The sequence below is a fragment of the Mixophyes fleayi genome, chromosome 1 (genome assembly GCF_038048845.1).
Source record: "Mixophyes fleayi isolate aMixFle1 chromosome 1, aMixFle1.hap1, whole genome shotgun sequence".
In the NCBI taxonomy this organism is placed as follows: domain Eukaryota; kingdom Metazoa; phylum Chordata; class Amphibia; order Anura; family Limnodynastidae; genus Mixophyes; species Mixophyes fleayi.
In genome coordinates, this window is record NC_134402.1 from 315,062,184 (window position 1) to 315,071,340 (window position 9,157).

The following is a 9,157-nucleotide window of genomic DNA, read 5'->3' on the forward strand; positions in this document are numbered from 1 at the left end:
TTCATGTGATGTACAGTGAGCTAGCACTGAGACAACCTTTGCCGTTATTGATCACTATCCAGGACCAGTCCTGTTCATACTATAAGTAGCATTAAAGTTCAAACAACATGCCTAGAATTATGCATACAATGTGAGCAGTTTAGAGGAGTTAAAACTTCATGCAGCAGGGTCAGATTTGTCAATAGGAAATCTTTTAGGAGCAATTCCTTTTGTAACACTTAGGGGCACATTTATCAATATTCTCATAAAGTGAAAAATTAAGTCGCATTGATAAGAATTGAACTATTTCTCAAATTTATGAAAAATGGAACACAGAAACAGCAGTTCCGATAAACTGCTGTTTCTGTGATAAAAACAACATACTTACCACGTCCTCTTCGTAATGCGCTGTCTCCGGATCTCCTCCAGGTCTTCTTTGCTCCTCTTCATACATCAATTGCGCATGTGCAGTTCAAAGAACTGCACATGCGCACAAACATCTCCGCTCTGTCTCTGGATCTAGTTGCAGAGAGAGAGCAGTGAGTGACAGGGAGGGATCATATGATCCCTCCACACATGCGCTGTCCAGCTCTGCTCTTCGGAGCAGAGCTGACAGCACTGAAATTTTTCATTTATGGTAATGTACGCCAGCTTAACATGATTAACATGACAAGATTCCGGAATTATTTTTTTTCCGGAACTTGTTAGATTGCGGCCGGGAGCAGTCACCAAACTGTAGAATGGTGACTGCTCCCAAAAACGAAAACAGCAGATATCCACGATATCTGCACCCTTCTTAAATATGCGAGACACACAGAGGGACGAGTTTTTAACGGTAAGTGCACGATAGTGCACTATCATTATTTGTTAAATATGTCCCTTAATATTTACAATATACAATGCAAAGACATTTTTATGCAACACAAACAATTCGTATTTAAATTAACATTGTGAGGAACAGCCCCTCTTTGGTTGTATATGGGTGCATATAGTTAATTGCAGCACTGTTGGAAGGATAGTTTATCGCCCCATATTACCATAGACACACCTCCATTATGTAGTCTGTTCCTTTGCCTATAGTTTGGTTGGAGGGTGATGAATAGAAAGGTTCATATGCATATCACCATATTTTGGAGAAAATCACTAAATGACATGGAGATAAATTGAAGAATTGTGGAAATATGCACAATGGTGGATAACATACTGATGGGCATCTAGGATTATCAGCAGTTGAGTCTGTACAGCCACAGTACAGAAATGTAGGCTCTACAGTCATAGGTATTCTTCATTCAGCTAAATTCTAGATGAAAACATTTTAATATTAAAAAGCACGTTTCTGAAAACATGGTTAAGCAAAACAATTCATTAACAAGGTAATATAGCACAAAATCACAGACATTTATTGAACATATATTCTTCTCTATTTAATACATCTGCTTTTAGAGATGCAGCAGCTACTGCACCAGGGCCCAAACTACCTCTCAGAAAAATATTTGTTACTGCTTTAGACTGGTATGTTACATTCATGGACAGTTCAGCCAAAATAGCTGCATGGGTCTAAACAGAGACTTTAATGACATCGTAAATTCTGTTGCTAATTAAAACAAGCTTCAAGTGAAGTACATGTTACATGAAACCACCTGGTTGTATCATGAGACTACCACTCTGCCTGTCTATCAAGATAACCTACAAATAAGCTATTTTTGGTAAATACATTCTATGGAATTCAGGGCTATGGGCTCCTGTTCACCCATGGAATATACTCTAACTGCCATTAAAAGTATTTGCGCTGGAAAGAATGTTATTTTGCGTTGCTTCAAAAATATACTGTATATTTAATAACTTCTGTGTGAAATAAGCTATTCTTGGTAATGTTTTCTGCTTTTTGTATTTTATGCCACTGCATGCTGAAGAAATACACATGTGGACACCAGAATAATTTTTAATTTTAAGGATTTTCTGGAAAAAACAGTAAGGGTGCCAAAATTTGTGGCCATCATTTGCCCTAACATGAAGCAGCAGAACTTCCAGCTACTGGGCACATCTGCAGAAGTTAGTGATCATGGTGACAGCTTGAGCCCAACACAAGCCTCTCTTTCTAAACCATTTCAGCATGGCCTGATCTGCAAGAATACCAAATTCTGTCCAAGCAGCTGCTTCCTTAAATTAATAATATAATATGTGAATGAACCAAAATGTACACCCTCCCTTTCCAGTGTGAAGTTACATATTATATCCTATTGCAAATCAGGTTATCTTTGCACGCCGGAGATGCTTCTGGTGTGCAGGGATATTTGACAGGACACCACAGCCCTTGGGGCCCTACAGGTCAGCAGCCAAAAGCAGGAGGGATGTATGGAAAGCAATAAAATATCTGACTCAACATACGCCAATCTTAGCAGTTAAAAATCTGAAAAGGGAAATATGTGGACATTGTTATCTTCCTGCCTGATACCAAAGGATAAACTTGGATAACAGTGATGGTTCCACGCCTTGATCCCAGCTTAACCCACAAACTGTGAACCCAACAATGACATGAGCTGCTGTGGCTTACCTAATAGAATATGGCCTTCAGCAGAAATATTGGGCAAACTTCTCAGAATGTGGAGCACTAGACACATTACAGGTGAACCTCAAACAAGCTGGAAAAGCTAGTAATGGTTTTGATGCCTGTAGTAGTAACCGACCAAGAGGAACTGCAGCATCTCATCTGCACCATGATCTGCCAATGCTGAAAAGACCGGAAACCACATGCCTCTAGCCACTGATGCATTCTGTCATACTCAGGATAATTGACTCCTCTCATGCACTGAAACAGGAACAGCATCCTTTTCCACAAAGACCACAAAATGTGTGTTAAAAAAAGAAAAACTGAAAGCCCTCTCTATATAAGCCTTTCAGCATTTTCTTGGCACTTTCAATCCCTTATCATCATCACCATTTATTTATATAGCGCCACTGATTCCGCAGCGCTGTACAAAGAACTTATTCACATCAGTCCCTGCCCCATTGGAGCTTACAGTCTAAATTCCCTAACATAGACAGAGAGAGAGGGAGAGAGAGACTAGGGTCAATTTTGATAGCAGCCAATCAACCTACTAGTATGTTTTTGGAGTGTGGGAGGAAACCGGAGCACCCGGAGGAAACCCAGGCAAACACGGGAAGAACATACAAACTCCACACTGATAAGGCCATGGTCGGGAATTGAACTCATGACCCCAGCGCTGTGAGGCAGAAGTGCTAACCACTAAGCCACCGTGCTTCTCCTTTGTCTTCTTCTTCTTCTTTGTTTTCTTTTGGGGCCCCACTGTGTCAGGAACATTAATGACCTCTGGACTTCATGAAGTTGGAAGCTTGGCTCACATATGTTGCTTTTTTCTGGAACTGCTGCAATGTCCACTGTAATCTGCTGGTATATTTTTCCTGAGCAGCAATCTTGCTTTTATTCGTTTTTTTGTATAGGCTGAATACCAAGGTTCTGTCCAAGTAGCTGACCTGCTGCTCTCTTCCCAGCCCAATGCTGATATGAATACCCATATGTCCACGCAATAGATGGCTTGATTCCTAAAATTAACAATATAGTATGTAATAGAACCAAGAATAACACCCTGATCCCCCAGTATGAAGCCACATTACTAATACTGCACATACAATTTATGCCTGTCAGACACATTAGAATCATCAAACTTGACTCATGAGCCAAGGTCTAAAAGCAAATCAGGATATTCCTGCATACCTTAGATGTTTCAAGAGATGCTTTCTGTGGATTTGGAGGGGACAGGCTTGAAGTTAAATGCAACATTGCAAGGAAACCTGGTTTAATCTGTACCTACGGCTTACAGGGTATGTGATGTACTCAGCTTTACCCAAACAGAACGCTGACCACAGTTGAGTAGCATGGTGGTTTGCATCAGTTGTGCTTCTGCCTTATAGCACTGAGGTCATGAGTTCAATTCCCAACCATAGACTGATCTGTGTGGAGTTTGGATGTTCTCTTCAATGTGTGACTGGCTTTACTCTGATGCTTTAAGTCAGGGTTGTCCAACCCGCGGGCCGCGGGCTGCATGCGGCCCAGCACGCCTGTAAATGTGGCCCAGAAGGAGTTTGGTTGTGGCAAGGGGGCAGCCCTCTTAATGGGAAAAAAAAATCCTGCAAAATAAAATAAAAAAGAAAAGAAACTACTTACCTTGCGGTCACGTGGTCACATCAGCTGGTACTCCGGATCCCTCCCTTGTCTCCTCCTCCGTGCGGTGCTCACAGTGAATGTTGGGCATGATGTCATCACGCCCAGCATCCATTGCGGAGCGCAGCACAGAGGAGACACCTGCGCGAGAAGAACAATCAGCAGCACAGAATTGGAGAAAAGAAGAGAAGAGGACAGGAGAACAAGCCGATTCAAAGGTAAGTTAAGGGGGATTTTTTTGATTATTTCAAGGGACGCTGACAAGTGAATAAAAGGCACCTGGTCCTGGAGCATCCTGGACCTTATCTCCCTGCTACATACTTCTTCTTGTAATACTAATGGGGCATTATATATTATTCTCTTTGGCCCATTATAAGTTGTTATCCCTTAACTAACATAGTGGTGTAATTATCAAAACAGGTCACAATTTGGGGTCACAGTGGTGAATATGTCAGGTACCGCAGGCCTGGTCATTGCACCCTGATATAAAATGCCTGGCTTAAATGATATTGCATCGAAACAATACAAAAAGTGATTATAGTATAATAACTAGAGAGGATTTTTGAACAGGGCGATTGAAAGGTAAGTATAGGGGATTTGAAAAAAAAGTGATATCTATCTATATATATATATATATATATATATATATATATATATATATAGATAGATATCACTTTTTTCTCATATATATACATGTTAACAATGTTTTCTATGGTTTTTTGGATGATCAGCTATCGTTATTGTTAGTGTATCTTATGTGCGGCCCAAACCAACTCGTCGTCTGCCAATGTGGCCCAGGGAAGCTAAAAGGTTGGACACCCCTGCTTTAAGTTAACCTTGCACTACCACTACAAGGGCACATGATTTGGGGAAGTAGTTAATTAGGTATGCCATTTGCCATATACCTTCTTTAATGAAGCTCGACTCCAGGGCACATTATGGGTATGCTATTACTACGGATGGTTCTCTCCACTGGCTGCCAAAACGCTCCTCGGCTTCCAAAAACACAGAGGAGGGGGGTGGAGCGGAGCGGTGCATGCTGGGAGGGGAGGGGGCTCTGGGAAATAACTTTATTGTCAGTGACAGACAGTGTGAGAACACGGGGGGTGGGGACAGCACTTCTCTGGACCTGTAAGACGCCGCCGAAGACTGATATCACATGATCACTGACTGATGTCAGTGGTCATGTGTGAGTGCTGCCCGGACGGGGGCATCCATAAAAAAAACCCCCAGAAACAGCAGGCGCCATTCCGCCGCTGTACTATGTCCCAAACCCCGCTGACTAGATTACAAAATCTAGTCAGCGGCGCCCTGCAGGTCCCGGCGCCCTAGGCAACTGCCTAAGGTTGCCTAATGGGAGTGCCGGGCCTGGGCCCCCGGACATTTATGTCCATTTTAATTAGAGATGGTCACTGACCCCCGTATTTTGGTTTTGTTTTTGGTTTTGGATCTGGATTACCTTCGTGTTTTGGTTTTGGTTTTGGTTTTGCAAAACCGCCCTTGCGTATTTTGGTTTTGGTTTTGTTTGGTTTTGCAATTTTGTTTAAAAATCAATGTTTTTGTGCATAAAATAACCTAATTTAGTGCTCCACCTGTTTCTTGGATAAGTAAGGTAATTCTAAAGCTAATAAATTAGGAAGAAAACAGTTTAATCCCTGGTAGGGTGTCCTTAATTCTCCACACAAACCTGGTTGTCTTCCTCTTCATCTTTGCCTATTGGCAATGCAGCCATCGTCTTTGGGTGTATATTACACCCTCCACTTGTATTTGAATAGAAAAAAAGCAGCCTGCATAGACTGTGGAATTAGAAAGTAAAAATAAATGGACCACGGTAGTTTGGTGGCTATCTATGCCCCCCCCGTCCTCCACTTGTAGTTGAATAGAAAAAAAGCAGCTTTTTTCTCTAGCGATTTTTGTTAGCACAATTGGAATAAGAATATTGTATTCTCTGTCCCTGCTCTAATCAGCCTGTGACTACACCCTGCTCTCTTCCTCTGTCAAATGGCGATGGATTGCTGTGGAGGTAGGTATTTATGATCTTCAAGTATCGCGAGAACCGAGCCCCGAGATCCGACGACGTCACGATGACGTTCGGCCTCGATTTGGATTCCGAGCGGGCGGGAGAGTACCGAGCCTGCATGGTCTTTGGGTGTATATTACACCCTCCACTTGTATTTGAATAGAAAAAAAGCAGCCTGCATAGACTGTGGAATTAGAAAGTAAAAATAAATGGACCATGGGAGTTTGGTGGTTATCTATGCCTCCCCACCCTCCACTTGTAGTTGAATAGAAAAAAAGCAGCCTGCATAGACTGTGGAATTAGAAAGTAAAAATAAATGGACCACGGTAGTTTGGTATCTGTCTGTATCAGACCCCCTCTCCACTAGGAGTAAAATAGAAAACTATTCAGCCGTTATGGAGCCTAGAATATAAATAGAAATTGAGAAAGGCAATTTGGTATCTGTCTACATCATAATCATCAACATCATCATTAGTGCCCTCGTCGCCTAGACAAATCTCCCCCTCATCATCTTCTAATTCAAAAGTGGCATCCTCAATTGGTGTATCACCGACTACACTCGGTCTGTTAAGGCACACATCAGCAGAACTGCTGAAAGGAACCTTCTTTACGGGTACACTGTCACTAACAGAATGCTCACGATTAGACATACCACTGTTGGACTCTCCGCAGGGATTGGTGTCATTTATGATTCAGAGCATACATTATCCTCTAATGCCTTACTGCTTTCTTGCAGCTCGGTTTTCACCGTAACAGTACTTGTGCACCACTTGTAGGCTCGGTAGCAGTTTTTAATCTGCCATTAATAGACAAAGGTGAAGGCCTCATTCTCTCTTTGCCACTGCGTGTGTAGAATGGCATGTTGGCCAAAAAATTTTTATCGGCACTTAACTTTTCCTCAGTTACACTTCTTTTTCGCTTCAACACGGTAAAAATTTTTGGGGTGTGTGTTTTTTTGACCGATTTCAAAAGACTGTGTAGTTTGACATCGCCTTTCCCAGATGACGCACTGGGAACACTATCATCAGGACTGGTGACAGAACCTGGTTGCTGATTTTGCTCATATGTGGACTGCTTAGAATCCATTATGAGCCCAACGCACTTGTAGTGCTACAAATTGTTTTAGATACTGCTGACAAATATGACTTTTGACAGCCAGAAATATTTATGCACAATTATGGGGGACACCCATGCTGTCTTCCTCTGTCAAATGGCGATGGATTGCTGTGGAGGCAGGTATTTATGATCTTCAAGTATCGCGAGAACCGAGCCCCGAGATCCGAAGACGTCACGATGATGTTCGGCCTCGATTTGGATTCCGAGTGGGCGGGAGAGTACCGAGCCTGCTCGGCTCGGTACTCGGATAGCCAAAGTTTGGGTGGGTTCGGTTCTCGTGGAACCGAGCCCGCCCATCTCTAATTTTAATTGAACATGTGTGCCAGTAGGGATTTTTTTCCAGTATAATGTACATCTCAATGTTATCAAATTATGTAAAGGCTTTCATGTAAATACTTACTATCTCCTAAGGCCTCTGCCTTTTGGCTGGCCGACGCAACCTCCTCTGGCCTCTCCTCCTCCTCCTCCCTGACTTCAGGCACCTCCTCCTCTTCCTCAGTCACACGCCTTACACGCTCTGTTTGAAAAAATATAACACTACTGTATTCTTGACATTGCAACCTGGTGAACAATTATGCAGATGTAGTCAGATAAGATTGGGTTAGGGCAGTGGTTCCCAAACTTTTGAAGTTCACGGCACCCTGAGAGTCTCCATAATTTTTTTAAGGCATCCCTCCAAAATAATTACCGAGCAGTCCTGTTTTAGGTCAAAAAACTGTAATAAGTATTTAGGTCAGGACAGAAATGCTTATTTAGTTGTATGCAAAAATGCCCTCTCTGCATCCAGACACTCTGCCCTCTCTCACGCTGCCCCCTCTACCCTCTCTCATGCTGTCCCCCCTCCTCTGCCCTCTGTCACGCTGTCCTCCCTCCTCTGCCCTCTGTCACGCTGTCTCCCTCCTGTCACAATGTCCCCCTCCACTGCCCCTCTCACGCTGTCCTCCTCCTGTCACGCTGTCCCCCTCCACTGCCCCTCTCATGCTGTCCTCCTCCTCTGCCCACTGTCCCCCTCCTCTGCCCTCTGTCAAGCTGTTCCAGCTCCTCTGCCCTCTGTCCCCCTTCTCTGCCCTCTGTCACGCTGTCCCAGCTCCTCTGCCCTCTGTCCCCCTCCTCTGCCCTTTGTCACGCTGTCCCAGCTCCTCTGCCCACTGTCCCCCTCCTCTGCCCTCTGTCACGCTGTCCCCCTCACTGATGACAGGCTGCGTGAGAGAGGAGGATGCTGGGTCCCGGCGCCGCGCTGATTGGTAAGTGTTTCTGTTTGGTTTTGTTATGGCTGGCGCACGGCACCCCTGAGACAGCACCGCGGCACCCCTGGGAGCCGCTGCGCACACTTTGAGAACCGCTGGGTTAGGGTTCTTTACCAAAAGGAGAGAAACATTTCAGACACACAGCACTTTCACATGGCCTGTAACAATGTTTTCTTTAGGATTAGGAGATGTGGACTGTCTCAGTTTCTCAGTAATTGTCAAATAGTCATTTTTGGGGGGCACATCATAATTCAAACAGTCAGATAATGAATCACTGATTAGGGTTAAATAATAAAGTAATTATTTTTGTTTGACCTGCTAATATGTGAAACTCCACTAAGGACAACTGTACGTGTGGACATGGTTTTCAAATATTTGGCCAATACTAAAAAATCTGCCATAGTAATCTTCAAAAAGTTTAAGGTAAGGTCATCAAGTTGCCTTAGTGGGTAGCACCTCCGCATCACAGCACTGGGGTCAAGAGTTTGAATCCCAAACCCTCTTTAATGTTCTGGAGTTTGTCCCTCAATCATTTATGAAAGTAAATGTGGAGCAACAAACATAAGGAGACAGGAGCCAAAGCAGGTTGGTTGCATTGGAAGGGGAATGACT

The 9,157-nt window shown here is 43.5% G+C and overlaps 1 protein-coding gene across 1 annotated transcript in view; it reads right to left on the reverse strand.

Moving 5' to 3' along the window:
* SDR39U1 (short chain dehydrogenase/reductase family 39U member 1) overlaps positions 1 to 7,792 on the reverse strand; it is a 61,187-nt gene extending 53,395 nt beyond the window's left edge. Inside the window, exon 1 of the mRNA XM_075212419.1 lies at positions 7,699 to 7,792. The gene's annotated coding sequence lies outside the window, so the exon portion shown is untranslated. The remainder of the gene's footprint in view (positions 1 to 7,698) is intronic.
* Positions 7,793 to 9,157: the final 1,365 nt, after the last annotated feature.